Source organism: Lagopus muta, chromosome 16 (assembly GCF_023343835.1).
Source record: "Lagopus muta isolate bLagMut1 chromosome 16, bLagMut1 primary, whole genome shotgun sequence".
NCBI lineage: Eukaryota > Metazoa > Chordata > Aves > Galliformes > Phasianidae > Lagopus > Lagopus muta.
Window position 1 is genome coordinate 7,453,437 of NC_064448.1, and position 15,315 is coordinate 7,468,751.

The 15,315-nt window shown below is 43.4% G+C and overlaps 1 long non-coding RNA gene across 1 annotated transcript; it reads left to right on the forward strand.

The window, feature by feature from the left end:
- Positions 1-4,726: 4,726 nt before the first annotated feature.
- LOC125701221 (uncharacterized) lies at positions 4,727-8,700 on the forward strand. The gene is made up of 4 exons (XR_007380173.1): positions 4,727-4,784; positions 4,894-5,216; positions 5,304-5,391; positions 7,636-8,700. It is a non-coding gene; the product is annotated as an uncharacterized LOC125701221 (long non-coding RNA).
- The last annotated feature ends 6,615 nt before the right edge of the window (positions 8,701-15,315 follow it).

Sequence of the window (15,315 nt, forward strand, 5' to 3'; positions counted from 1 at the left end):
CGGAAAAGAAGAGCAAATTTGCACAACTTTGCATCATGCCATTTAATCCCTACGTAATTAAACAAAGAACCCACAAGTCTCATCTAAAGGTAGACTTACACTTTGCTGTACCCAGTGGCATTTGGTAGTGTTGGCAGATATGTGGTTAACAGTAATGGAAGCTAAAATGAATCGGTCGATCTGCTGAACTGAAAAAAACATGTAATGTAAAATGCTGCTTTCATGCCCTAATGATAATTAGTCTAAAAATGAACTGCACAGTGATTTAGCTTCTAGCATTCTTCCAAACAGTAGAGAGAAGAATGCTAGGGGACATTCAGATGAGATTGATCCAGGCATGAGAAAGTGTAAATTTAAATTATTTAATAAAAATGAATTCCCATAGATGTTCATGGTCTAGTTTTTGCTCCTCTTTACAGGCAGATTTAATAACCAGATGATTCAATAAATTGGAGACATTATTTTCTGAAACATGGGAGACAGGCAAAGCCAAAAATGCCTGAAGAAATTAAGTCTCCATAGTGCAGGAGTCTGAGGTAGAGTTTGTCAAACATCTCCAGTGCCACACAAACATGCACTTACCTTCCAAACCTTTGGTAAATCTGAGTGCTTGTGTGACTGTACAGAAACTGCTGTCACTCATTGCAGGGACCCCAGCACAGCCAACATGGCGTGGATCACACCATGCACTCAGCTGAGCCATGGAGGAAGGTGATGGCACCAAGGCTGTGGGTTTCCCTCACAGTCAGCTCCATAGGAAGCAAAGCCCACAAGAGTTCATCTCTCTCAAAGCTTATCATGGGAAGATGACCTCTTCCCAAACCTTCCTGGATGATTTCCAGCATTGTGCAATGGTAGTGAGGGTTTGCCAAGACACGACACTCCTTCTGTGATCAGATCACTCATTTGCATCATTATGCAAATGTGCAATCTGCTTGCCGTTAGGCTCCACACAATGCCCTGGGCAGCCCTGCGGCCTGTTCTATGTTTGGGGTGACGCTGCTCTCGGTCTCAGACCAGCTATGCACTGCCCTCCCTGCTAATGGAAAGGTCTGGATGTCCCTGGAGCTCTGAAGAGTGTGAAGAGGCAAGTAAATGGAAAAGAAAATCTCAGGTAAAAAACAATGACAAAGAAATAGAAAGTATATAAGCACTTTTCTAGTGGTGTAAGTCAAAAATGATTAATTCCCCATAGATAGATTTGCCCATAAGTTGTCCAATGTAGCCTTTCTTATCCATCATCTCCAAAGAGCTGTTACTCACCAGTTAGACCAGGAAAGAAAAAGGAATCTTAGGCTGATATGCTATATCAGCAACATCCGAACTCTTAAATTCAAGCTCGTGGCAAATAACGTAACCATAGCTCTAACTCTCTCCTTTTTTTTTTCAGGATTAGTCATCAGAAACCATGAGGCTATTTGTTGGAAGGCAGCTATTACAAGCTGACTAATCATATGCAAAAGATTAGACTGTTTTCCAAAGGTCTAATTGACCAGAAGAATCTGTGGTTTTCCCTATTCTCTTGTTTTTCACATCAGCAGTACTGGCTTCCACTAAGATTTTCTAGCAAACAAATGTTTTTGAGGCATTTCTGTCGAAGTAGAAAGCCAACATGGAATAAAGCAGACCATCAGCTGTTCCACTGGGAATCCAGCAAAAAGGAACAGTTGATATCCTATTAATATAAATGAGCTCATTAGTAGAGCTGACTTCAGTCTGAGTTCAGCAGTTCAGAGCCTCTATTCCAGAATATATAGAATTTATATAACAAAAATTAAGAGAAAATGAAGGAAGGATATTGCGAGTGTCTGTTTCCAACCCTGGTGCCAGGGTAGATGAATGGAAGGTAAGACAAGAGGCTGCACTGACCAGACCAGATCCGGAGCTGTAAGAAGATTTTCCAGATGTACAGAGGTAAATGAAGAGGCTTTCCAAGGCAGCAAGTATTCCATACTGTTTTGCAGTTTCTTAAATATATGCCTACATTATGAGTAATCTGTGCATTCATAGAGTTCCAGAATAAACTTGCAGAACAGCATTTCTTGGACTTTATGTAAAGCAAAAAAGCTTTAAACATGAGCAGTTATTTCCACCACTGCTATTATGAACATCAAGGATGACTTGATGGCCTTAGCACAGTGGTGAAGCCTGAGCCCTGGTCCTATATTTAACTATGATCCTTTGTTCCAGAGCACTCTTCAGTAGGGAGGAAACACATATCTATTTCATAAGAGTATTCTGAGGAGTTATTTATTAACATTAGTTATTGATCTGAGAAGGAAAAATGTTAGATGTATTCAGCAAGCTAATTCAGTGCAATAGCAGGAAGGAACAGTTCCATGGGGAGAAAAAAGGATCACAGTAATAAAGAACAAACAAAAATTCAAAACTTTCACTATATCTCTTGCTCTTCAGTACTTATTTTTATGGCTTGATTCCCTAGTCCTTGGGCAGGATTTCTCTCTGAGGCAGGGTGCTGCCATCAGGCTCCATCACAACACATGAGCAAGGAGATGGGGAGGCAAAAATTGCACAGGAAAACATAAGTTGGATGTTTTCTGGAATTCCAGGCTTGGATTTGCAATTCAGGTAACACTTCTTACTGGCCACAACCCACATCAGGGCTGGGAATGACAGCATGCCTGGTCCCTCTGCACTGCAGGGAGTTACAACTGGCACAAATGAAGTACTTTGCAGAAAGTGAGGCCCAAAGGTGCTGGCTGCCCTTCTTCAGCTCATGTTAATGCTCACTGATGCTTGAAATTAACTGCTGGGTGGCTAAAACAGGGTTGCAAGTGACCCCAGAGACGAAGGATGTCTATGGCAGAGGGGGCTGGTGGTATCCCCAGGGTGAAATCACAGACTTCCACCTCCCTGGCTGCTGTCTCAAACATTAAGCATCCTTCCAGAGGAAAAAAAAGGAAAACAAAATTTAAAAACTGTATTGGAATAATGATCCTGCATTCTAGATTTCAGTCTATCATCTTTCCTGTTGTATTGTCCACATTCTCTCTCTCCCTGTGGAGAAGAATCTCTCAAAAGCCTCAGAAATGCTTTTTTTTCAGTATCAACCTCTGCTTTAAACAAGAATCTTCACCACCATGAGTGAAAAAACTGAGTGCCACTCTTTCCCTGGCTGTTACTCAAGGTATAAGATCCATATTCCTACCACAAACCATGCTGGGACTTCTAATTGGGTTTTCCTCCCACTGTAACTCCCTCTACCATCTGTTTCCCTTTTTCTCTTGGATGACACATCCCTTCATCACCAAGCACTGCCACTGAGATACCAACCAAGCCTATGAGCACCAGCCCCAGCAGCCCCTTCACCATGCTCCAGAAAACTCCAAGCCCGGCTCCAGCTGTGAGATGAGATTTCAGGCCACCACATTCCCATTTATGGATGGGATCCAATGCCTTGTGGTGCTCCAGTCCATGGTCCTGGCTGGGTTTTAACACCAACTTGGCAGTGGAGTTTGGAGTTTCATTGAAACATTCTTGTGTATGAAGATGAGTGCAATACTTCCATTATTCTCGGCTGGGCCAGAGTCCCACTCTGGGTTTTCTAATAGCAGCAGAGCTGTTTAACCTGTGACACAACTGATCTTGAAAACACCACTGTGCTTGCAGCAACCATGAACTCCCCCCTTTTCCAGTGCTAACAAAGGGCGTTAGAGTATCTCTGCTAAAATAACTGGTTGCCCCAGACTGCAGTAGGATCTGACCAGTGCTTTCCACTGCTGCATCTAAGGAGATTAGTGCTAAACTGTCAGCAACATGACTGCTTCTTCTGGCCTCCTTCCAGACCCCCAATCATGTTGGAGTTGAGCTACTGCAAATGAAAATACATCAGAATTTTAAATCTGTGCATAAATGAGGCTTGCTCATTGGGATTCTTGAAGTTAATGTTGCCTGTAGCTATTACTAGTGTTTTCAGAAATAATTCATTAGCTGCAAAAATCTTCTTTCATGTCTCACGAGATTAAAAAAAAATTAGCTTTTCTACTTTTCTTGTTAGTTCCTTCCATTCAGCCTCGGCCTTCTTCACCACACCATCACCGCCTCTTTTTCAGGCTGCAAAGTCATGACATGATGTCTTAAAGGCTGAGCCCATGGAGACACGTTGCAGATGAGCTCTGGACAGGTACCACCAGATGGTACCTTCCACCAGTTCCCATAGTAATACTTTCCTCATGCGACGGCTTTTCTGAGCAGTATTTCTGGAAATGTCAGTCCCTCCCTAGCAGAGGAGCAGTGGATGCATTGCAAGGGTGGTCTCTGTCTGCCAGTAGCACTCCCAGATAAGGTTGGATCTCCCAGCCAACCTGGCCTTGAATGTCTCCAAAAGAGAGCACCCACAAACCTCTCTAGGCAGCTTGTGCCAGCGCCTCAGTATCCCCTGGATAAAAAAGCATGTGAAAACATGAGATTAAACGTGTAAATAAAAAATAGAGAGAGGAGTTCTGTAAATTCTTTCAAAGAAAATACACCACAGGTTGAAATCAAGACCAATATGTTGTTCCACCAAAAATAGATTGTTCAACTTCATAATGCCTGAGTGTTTGGGAATTGCTGAATCACAGCCTGAACCTCTGATTGACCACCTGAGGCAAGCAATGAGTCAGCCATGGGAGCAAAGGTGAAGGCAATTCACCTGTGCTACCGGGAGGGGCGGAGCCTGGCTGCACCTCTCCTAGATCCCATTTAAGTGCTGACTGCCACTGAGGAAGGATCTTTTCCTGGAGATCACTCCTCCTGGAGAGTATTGTGAGCCTACAACATTGGTAAGCATTTTTCACTCATTATTTTTCCATTGCAACAATCCTATTTAGTCTAAAGCTCTGTATACTGATTGATTCTATACTGAGGCATGTGAAATTATGTTTCTCACAGATTCAGAGGTCTCACAGGACTTTCTGAAAGCCTCAAAGAGCACCGGAGAGCAATGACTAGGGGCTATCAGCAGCTGCCCAGCCTGTTTGCTCTGAGCCCTAGTGAACCGCTCTCCGTGCTCAGAAGGAACTTGGCTGGCTGAAGCCATCCCTTGCTAGCAAGAGAAGGAAGAGACGCTGTGCTGAGACCATGAAAGAGTGTGTGCTTTCACCCAGCTCCTCTCCCATGCCTATTTCAGCTTTGCTGGCAAATCTAGGGAGCATCCTTTATTCTGGGACATGGAGTGGAGCTGCTTTAAAATCTAGGAAAAGCAAGACAAAGACGTGAGTAAATTTAGCTCATTGTACTGGAGAACACGTGGTTGAGCCACTCATCCCCAGCAAAAATAACACAATCGATGCCATCTGCAGATGCAGAACATGCTGCTTTGTGTGCTCTCCTGGTCTCAATGGGAAATGGTACTGGGAGAATGGAGCCAGTGAAGAGCCCCTCCAGTTGGTGAGTACCCACCCATGGGTGCCTGTGTCCCACTCTAATCTCTCCCAACCCAGCTCCACACTGCCCTGAGCTCCCAATTCTCCCTGTGGACTCACAGCTGTGTCAAGTGGCATTGGGGAGAGAGTTCATTTTTTCTCCTTAGCCATTTGACACTGCAATTAGATTGAGTTCAATTGCTGGGACATTACCACCTGCACTAATGGCCAAAATTGCTTTCAAAGATAGACTGTGGTGTTTTGAATTTGGAGAAAGATTGCTGTCCCTTCTAATTACATTTTCTATCCATAATGAGACAATTATAAGCATTTCAATAGCTTAAGGTCATCAGCCTTCCACTGCAGGAGAGTGCAGTAGGAAAAGATGGTTCCACCTCCCCCTTCTCCTTCCCCTCCCACTCGTTAATTTCCTTGAGCAATTCTCTGGCAGAGATCCTAGCAGCACTTGAGTTGCCCACAGCTTCCTCATGTATCTGCTGCATTTGAGAACCAAACTCCATTCCCATCACCTTCAGAGGGCAGCACATGTGTGAAGAACAGTGGCATCCCACCTGCTCATTCCACTTTGTCATGTAAATGACACATTTACTAATTAGGTTTTTAACTCAAAGATTCCATTGGTGTATATATAGAGCAAGAGAGGGGAAATACTGACTCAGAAGCAGAACACTGCAGGAACACAGATGTTGCCATGCTGCTCCTGCACCAGGATGGCACCTTATGGTGCCACAGAGGCTAATAGCTTCAGAGCTAGGAATTTTACTGAAAAAAGTACTGATAACTGAGGTTGGTGTTCTTGGTACCTGAGCACTGCTGGGTGGGCTCCTGCCAGCTAGAAATGATTTCAGCTCTTGAAATCTGGGCTCCTGAATCTTAAGCGGCGCCAAATGTTGTTATGGTAAGACTACATCACACAGCCAATACTCTGTTCACATACCAATGTATTGCAGCACACAATGATCTCTGATCAAGAATGAAAGTTTATTTATGGCAATATGAAAATACTGACATTAATCTAAAGTTCTGGTAACCTGCATACCAGAATTGTGGAGAGCAGCTGTTATTATCTTGGCAAATCTCAAAGCTTTCCCATGCACTGGATGCCTATAAGTGATAGAACTGTGCAGTGTCAGAAGGCACTGTAACTGACCAACAAAGGTACTCCCAGCTCCCACAAGCCTCCCTCAAAACTCCCAGTTACTCAGGCCCAGTTGGAGGCGTGGGGATGTGTGTGTTTTCTATTTGTATTCACAAATTCTTTGCAGAAAGATGGAGAGAGTGGCGTTCAAAGAGTTGGGAGTCCCAAAACAAAGAATTTCTACCTAACCAACACAGTTTGGCTCTGGGAGCTTCAAACCAAGATTGTCTCCCTTACACTTCTCTTTTTGTACAGTTTCTAGAAAATAAGTACAAAAAGAATTGCTAGGGTTCAGAACTTCTCAGCTACAGCTCTGACATGCTGACAGAAATGGTATTTAAAGAGTTTCCTTCAAAAAGCCCAAGTGGTGGAACCCAGGAAGCTAAGCAAAGCTTTTAAGAAGACCATGTCCTTAGGGAAGCCAGCTAGGTAGAGGACTTCCCAGCTACCCAGTTAAATGTGAATCAGTGCTGTTTGATTAAAGATGATCTTCCCAGTGATTTTCTGCCTCAACCGTGCTGTTTTGATGTACTAGTTCAACATCTGTCACATTAATTGTAAGAACAAGCTCTGATGCAGAGCTCCAACACTAGCAGCAACAACAACACAAAAATTACAAATCTCCAACTCATAAAAACAGAGCTTTAATGAGATTAGTAGAGATGACCGGAGGAGATGGCACACTGCATAGGCAGGATGAAATGAGCTTTGCTGCTTGCATCCAGGGCTGCTTGTTGAGGGAATCTGAGCCTTTCATTAAGATGGCGAAGTTTGGAATCCACCTTTTACACTGAAGTGATGAAGCGGGGGGTGGGGGAGGAAGAAAAGCTGCAGCTTCAGAGGTGTGCAGGAGCCAGGAGCTTAACTGGGGTTCAGAGTGCAGATTTCAGCCCTGCCACAGCTGGGGACACTGTGTGACATCAAAGGGGAAAGGTGAGTAACAAATTATTGATACTTAGAGCTAAGGTAGCACATAGCAATTACAAAGATTTGCTACTCAAAATCCTGAGGGGCAGGAGTTGTTCTTTTCTATGGAAATGACAAGAAAAGCTTTAAATCTCCATTTAACCTTCAAAGTATTCATCGTTTGTTTGTTTGTTTGTTTCCCAGACACAAAAGCTTCCAAAATTGCGTAATACCTTCAGGTCCACTCAAGTTTATGCATTCAGGTTGAAGAAAGCAAACAAGAACCAACAAACAGACCAAAAAAAAAGAAAAACCAACCACCAAAGCCTTGGTTTTGAGAATTGCACTTAGCAGGAAATGAAAAACATTCATTCTCACCAACTGTTCTCACTTGAAAAGTGTCCTCAACTGCTTCTAACCAATCCTACTTCCTAAAAAAGAAGTGAGAAGCAGAAATACTGTTTCCCCCCCCAAAACCTTGGGTTTTCACAGCCCACCTCTTGCCAGGACCATGTCTTGTTTTACAATCACATGGCTCCTGTGACTTGGGGCTGTGGACACCCAATGAAAACAGCTGCCAAGGACTCTGCACCTGCTGTTGCCTTAGTGAATGAATGGAAGATAAGACCAATGGGAGCAGCAGAACCAGCAATGTGTTCATGATGATGGGGACAGGAGGTAGAAATCCAAATGATAGGGCTTTCAAACACTTTGCAGCTTTGGGATAGATCCTAAAACAATTCATAATCCAGACATCATATTCTCCCAAACCAATTTACTGAAGTAACAAGAAACTGTGTTTCTCATGGCACCCTGGGCGTGTTGTTATACCATGTAATTTTCTTCTGCAAAAACCCAATTAACTGTGCATGTCTATACCCATTCTGCCAACTATATCATTTTATAATTTTAGAACAGTGCAAACTGCCGGGGAGTTATCAGTAAGAACTGCTTTGCAATAATTAATAGATGCAAAGATTAAAGAAGGAGCAAGATAGGCAAACAGATTAACACAATCAATTAAAATGTAGCTATCTCCAGGCCCAGGATTTGTTAAAAGTAATTTGCTTATTAACCTTTCCCCGTCTCTTCCTCTGTGACAGAGGGCAAGACAGAGGCTGAACATGAGGTGATGTGAGTGCTGTTTTGGATTTCCATCCCCTTGCTCCTAAGGGACTGGGACTTGAGTCCCAGCAAGCAGCTGTAATTGCAGTTTGGGAATCTCAAACCCCTCTTCACATCTGAACAACAGGTGACAGAGTCATGCTGGCAAAAACCTTATATAATTGACACTTCAGGCACATGAAGTTCTGTGATCTGGCTACTTTATGTCCTTCCCTTGTGAATCCAGGGTGGACAGCACTGCCCCAGCACCCCAGGTGCTGCTACCTCTGTGTCTAAGAGTGACAACCTTTGGAATTGCAGCCTACAGCCCCTGGGAGAGCACTGACTTCCACTGGATCCCCTGAGCTGGGGCTGTTCAAAACACTGAAGACATGTAAATGTTCAGCTTTAACTTGCCTTAAAGCCTTTGGGCACCTTTGGAAAATGCACACTTGCTCAATTGCTCCAAGCAATTTCAATTCTTCTGAGAATAGCAGGATTTGGTCTAACATAGGAATACAGAGCAGAACATGGATCATGAAATTAGAAACTACTCCATTCTAGAAACATTTGCAGTTAACATAGAATTTGAATGTGTGCTTGTCATACAAATTTCAGGTAAGACTTTTTCCTCTCTGATTTCAAGTGAAGAACTGCTTCTCCTAACCATCTCCCCTCAGGCTTCTCTCAGAGACCCTGATGTGATTTTCCCATTACTTTCCAAGACAAACCTGAAGTGACAGCTTATCTATCAAATCCCGAAGACAGCAAATGAGAAGACAGCCCAAGGGACAGACAGATGAGGGGCCCTTTCTGCAGCAACCTCTCCATCATGCTGTGAGCTATGGCTGTTCTGCCTTCCAGCACCATAGAAGCTGCAGAGTGCATGCATTGCCTTTCAGTCTGGCCCAAGGCAATGCCTTTGTGAGGAGGGTTGAAAGATTTGGGTGGTTGTAAAGAAATCTAAACCCATCGCACATCCTTGCAGGTGAGTAAGGCTACTTTCCAAACGGAAGACAGAGAAAACAGCTTTTGCATATCCATGAGGTTGAAGGAGAGCTCTGTGTTTATGCTGCATATATTCACTTCCTTCCAAAGGTACCCAGGAATTAATAAATCCATTGCAGTCATACAGAGTACACAAAAAAACTGCAGGATCAGAATCCTGGAAAATGCATTTGCTTAATTGCATGGCTTCTGCATTTCCCAAAGAAGGACTTCAATACATTCATTAAGCCATTCTTACGGAAATGTGCCACCATAAAGCAGACATATCCACCATTGCATTTGCACAATTACAGCTGTTTAATAAACCATTCCCAATATGTAAATGTAGCAACCATTCCTGTATTGCTGTTTCGGAAGCCATTTCTGGCTGTTTCAAATGCCAAACGGAAGTTCATTTAGAGAAACACAAGATTACATTGCACTTCTCATGGAACCTACCAGCAGAGCAGTGCCTCCCTCTGCTCCTGCCCCTTCCAGCCTGCCCATTTCAGCAGCAATCCTCCCAACCAGCCCTCCTTCCTTCCTGCCCACTGGCACAGAACACTGCACATCTCATGCTGGGGGCACTGTGCCTCAGTGCTGCTCAGGATTCATGTGGTCATCAGGTAATGAGGAGCCAAACCCTTTTTCTCCCCCCCGTTTGCTCCCTTCTCCCCCAAGGATGCAGGTGACATGTGGGTCTGCTGTGACTGTGTTGCTTTTCCAGCTCAGGGCAGCCACAGTGCATCACAATATGTCAGCATGCCATCAGTTCTACACTGTGAACATCAATTACTGACTCCAGCTATGGGAAACACTCCTTTCTCTGACACTCACACCCATATACATTTTATTGTACTTAGGTTTTTTAATTGTTAATTCCATTTCCCAGAAACCTCTGTGATCCACCATTACTGTTGCAATTCTGACTGTTGAAAACAAACAAAAAAACATCTGAATGGAGCTGAATGAATTCTCAAACCCAAAGCTCCCATCTGCCATCAGTCTGTGTTATGACACAGAAATTAAGCCACACAGCTGACACACTAAAGAATTATCCACACATGCCCTGTGAGCCTGCATCCAAGGTTTAGTTGTGATTTTAAGGCCATTACCCATGAGGAACAGTATCAAACTGCTTGAAGAAGAAAATTCCCACCCAGGATTGCCAGCTGTCCTCATACTGCTGTGCCCAAATGAGCACAGTCAATGCCCACAGAAGGCAGCTGAGGAGAAGAGGGAGTGTCAGCTCTCGGGCACTCAATTATGGCTGAGCATCCTTTGTGAAACCACTTACTTGTGTATACCCCCTGAATTGAAATGGGGCCCTAAGCCACCCTCCTTGTTAAAACATTTCAGAGATCTGCTTTCACATTGCATCCACCTGCTAGACTGAGTTACAATAGAGAGAGAAAATGGTAACAAAATGCAACAGCATCCTGTTGTCACATCAAAGAAACCCAGAATTTCTCCAGCCAGTATCCACACAACCTGCAATTGGTTCCTGGGAAAGTACAACCCCATCAGAGCACCTGTCCCCACACCTGGGATGCAGAAGTGGTCACAGGCTCTGGTTTGGAGGAGCCCACAAAAGATGCATACACATCTGTGCTCAGCAGGAAGATGTTCAGCTGCACTCTGTGCTCTCCAGTGTGAGCTCTTAATGATCAGAGAACATCCCCCCAGCCGGCAGATGAGGAGGAAAGCACAGGGTTACATGAGCCAGAGCATCTGGCAGGATGGGCTGAGCAATTCCCATTTCTTAAAAATCTTCTGCCCATCTGCAAAAGACTAATGGGAGAAGCATGGCACAAGTAATAACCCAGGAGCTTGTTCATCAGTCTGAGGATTGGTGTGGGAGCAGAGAAAGGTTAAAGCCCATTAGAGCTGGAATCTGACTACAGAGTCCTCCCAGTAACCCAGAAGCATGCAGCTATTGGTTCAGAACAGCAGTGGCAAACCTCAAGTAAAACAAGAACAGTAGAAGCAAAACACCAGTGTGCAGAAACAGAGCCTTGCTGCACAGATCTCAGCATGGAATCACTCCACAGCCTGAGGATGGGGGAATGCTGGATGGGAAATTGTGCCTTATTTCGAGCACGGGCCAATTGTGGAACTTATTACTTCAGGGAGTGTGGGGTCAAATGCTGTGCCTGAACTCATGAAAAAAGGCAACACTGTGATGTTTGTAAGCAGATGTGCACAAATTGCACCACGGTTCCAGCTTTCTCCATTTCCAGTATCTCTCCATGATGTTTACAAGATGCCACAAAGCACATCCCACCCTGAATGTGTGTCCAGGCCCTATAATATCATGGTGACTTGTGGACAAGCCCCATGGGATGTGAGAACTGTGGCACTATGAGCAGAAGCCTGAGGGCCCTGCAGATCCATGTGGACATTAAAAGATGCTGACTCACAGAACAGCTTTTTCAACAAAACAGTGGAACAGCTTTAAAAGTGAATGCACTGCACCCAAATAGGGAAATAGGGAAAACAGCACCAAAGACAAAGAAACAAAACAAAACAAAAAAAAAACAGGAAAAAATCATCCTCTTGCTGATTTTTGTTCTTGTGGTTTGAAGCTGCAGTAGGCATTTACAGAACAGAATAATTGCTGGTTCAGAATCCCCTCTCCCTTCTCACCTCTACTCCCACACTTGCAGTATCAACACCATCACCAAGCAACCAGTGTTGTGGCTGGAGAGGACTTGAGAAAAACTTCCTCTAAAATAATGAAAATAAATAAATAAATAAGAAGAGTCAGCGATCTTCATATTGAAATCCTCAAAATATTCAGAATGAAGGACAAAAACGTGCTTTGAAAAGCTAAAGATAACAGAACAGCCCTATTTATGGAGGATTATTTGCTAACTCGTACCAATAAAGCACAATGTACTCAATTCCTCTAGACAAGAAAAAGCAGCTTTGTCTTTAGAGCAAGAAGGATATTTAAGGAAATTAAGGAGTTCTGTAGCTTTTTTTTTTTTTTACCTCTGGCCACAGAGCTTTCATTAGATTTATTTATTTATTCATTCATTCCCAAATGCATAAGGGTTTTTTCCTTAAAAAAGTAAGCAGATTCTCAGATTCTCATACGTTAAGATAACTGTAGAAGCTTGGTCCCACATATCAGGGAGCTGACAGGTCTACTGAATATCTCACGGTGAAAAATGTTCTTTTACCACCTCTCAAACACAGAAGGAAAGTGGTTGAATCAGAACCCAAACACTACAGGATTAGCATGAAATACAGCAAAATTCTCCCAAGCTGCCCTTCTCTCTCCATCCGGAGTCAATGAGAGATTTCTCTGCAGCTGAGCAAAATCACAACTTCTTCAGTGGTCCTCTTAAACAGTTTTAAGATGTCCTGGATTTTTGCTTGTTTTTACATCATTAAAAATTGCAATTCCTCAGCTAGAGAACAGAGCGAAATCTAGCACCACTAGCAGAGCTTAATTTCCCTTTTACACACAGCCAGCTCTGGAGCTTTAAGTTTATTTGGTCTTCCTTTCATCCAAAGGCAGGTGGTGCCTGGGAGGCGAGCTGCACATGCACAACTGGCAGTGCTGATCAGAGCTGTCCATCAGGATGATTTATGAGATGAGGACTAAGCAAGCTCCTGGCTTCGTGCACTTGCCGTGGGAGATGTTCTCCTGTTGATACCCAATGGTGAAAGGTTTTTGGCGTTGTCATGGGAACGGCTCTCATCCTCAGTGCACAGCCTCTCCTCTGTGTGAGGCTGCCTTTCTTGTTTATTGTACAAAGCCATTTTTCAAGAGTCTTTTGCCTTGGGTTTTCAATAATCTTATCTTTCCCAAAAAACCCAGGCTATAGAGATTGTAATGATGGACAGTGATCAAGTCCCTAGAGGGAAACAGGCAGGGCCAGTATTTGTCTACAGCACGAGCTAATTTTCACTTGCAGGAAAAGTGATTTGAAAGCTGCATTATCCTCTCATATTTAAAAGGCTCACTTACAAGGCTCTACTTTTGCTTTTTCTCACACACACTTCTTTACTTCCCTCTGGAATTCAGTAGTTTGAAGTCACTCAAGGTGAGAAGCTGCAGCCAGCACACTGTGCTGCCCTTCTTAAGATGTGCTGATACATTTGCCATGTCTCCTTTCATCAAGTGATGTAACCTGTGTAGAAAGACAACTGCTACAATGCTTCTGCATCTCTAGGCTACAGCAACAGGAGCAGAAAACTGGAACTTCTACCACGCAACCACCAGGGGCTCTTGATATGCCTCATGTTACCTGCTCAAGGATGAGGCAATAACTTGAAGACACACCAACAAGTTACTGAACATAGCAACAGACTACCTTATGCTTACTGATGTGGTACCACAGCTGTATCACAACCAGGACCCCATAAGAAACCCACTACTAATGGGCAGGAACAGCTCTCAGATATATCAGACTGAGCCATATATGAACCTAGCTGTCACAGCAGATCTTTGATTTAAGAATGGAAGTGGGAGAAATATTTTTTGTCAATTCAAAATGACCTTTTTTCCTCCAGTATTCTCCATGAAACAGAAACTTGAAAATAATGAGGGTTGAGGAGTCTAGAGGAAATGCTAAGTCACAGCTTCAACCAGTGATGGAGCACCTGGTGAGAAGGGAAGGCCAACCCAAAAGACTTCAGCTGTATGCAATGTACCTGAGTGACCAGAAGGACTGGAGCCAGGATCCACCCCTCTCCAGACCTCATTTAAGGGTTGGCAGTGGAAGCAAGAGCATGTTGCTGGAGATCCCTGCCTCTTGTAGGCTTTCTAAAGGTAAGTAGCTATTTTCCTTAATTTTGTCTGTCCGTCTGTCTATGGCTGCTGCAATTCGGCTCATTCTCATTTGCTGCAGCCAAAGGTTTTGCCACTTACTGTGGTTCTTTATATCGTGTTATAGTTTTACACTTGGCAAGTCAGCCAGGTACTCATTTATGATGGATTACCTTTAAAAAAACAAAAGTGTTGGATGGTCACTGGACCCTGTATGTACCAAAAGAGGAACTCCTGGGGCAAACCCTGGGATTCCTGGGTTCTCCATGGTTAAACACTGTTCAGATTATTGAAGAATGGTGACCTATAAGGGACAGTGGTCCCATTATTAAATCCCTTTCAAAAATAGCTGACTTATTGAATTAATTAGGACAAAACTGTCTGACAACTGAGGAAAAGTGCTGTGGCATGGCTGCTGCTACCCACTATTAATGGACATCATTCCTCCGAGGAAGAATTAAAAGGTAAAAATGAGCTTTTAAAAGCTCATATTAGACAACTGGAAAACAAAATTACATCTTTGTCAGGGCAAACCACCCCACCTTCAGATGGAACTTTCCCTTTGAAATTATCACTAGAAAGGGAAAAGGACTTGGGTCTTAAAATGCATCTATTTGCAAGACCCTGAAGCATGAGGACTTCCCACAAATGTTGGGGTCAGGGAGGGTGTTTCACAACACTTATTCATGGCAGGTGCCAATCAGCATTTCCTGAAAGACCAACAAAATGGATTAATGCCAGGACTAAACATCTGACAAGTACTATAGCAATTTAACAAAGGTCTTATACACAAATATAGTAGGGTATTGCTTATGTACTCAATAAATGAGATTGCAATTTAAGTGCTTTAAAGTACTACATCATTTCATTGATTATAGTAAAAGCTTCTACCACTTGGCAATATCACATATAACTATCCAATACAGTCTTTTGCTACCTGATTGTCTCCAGTACTGTAGGAGAAGGGCAGTCTGGTGAATATTACATTTGGAAGACTAATTTTCTAAGCCTTA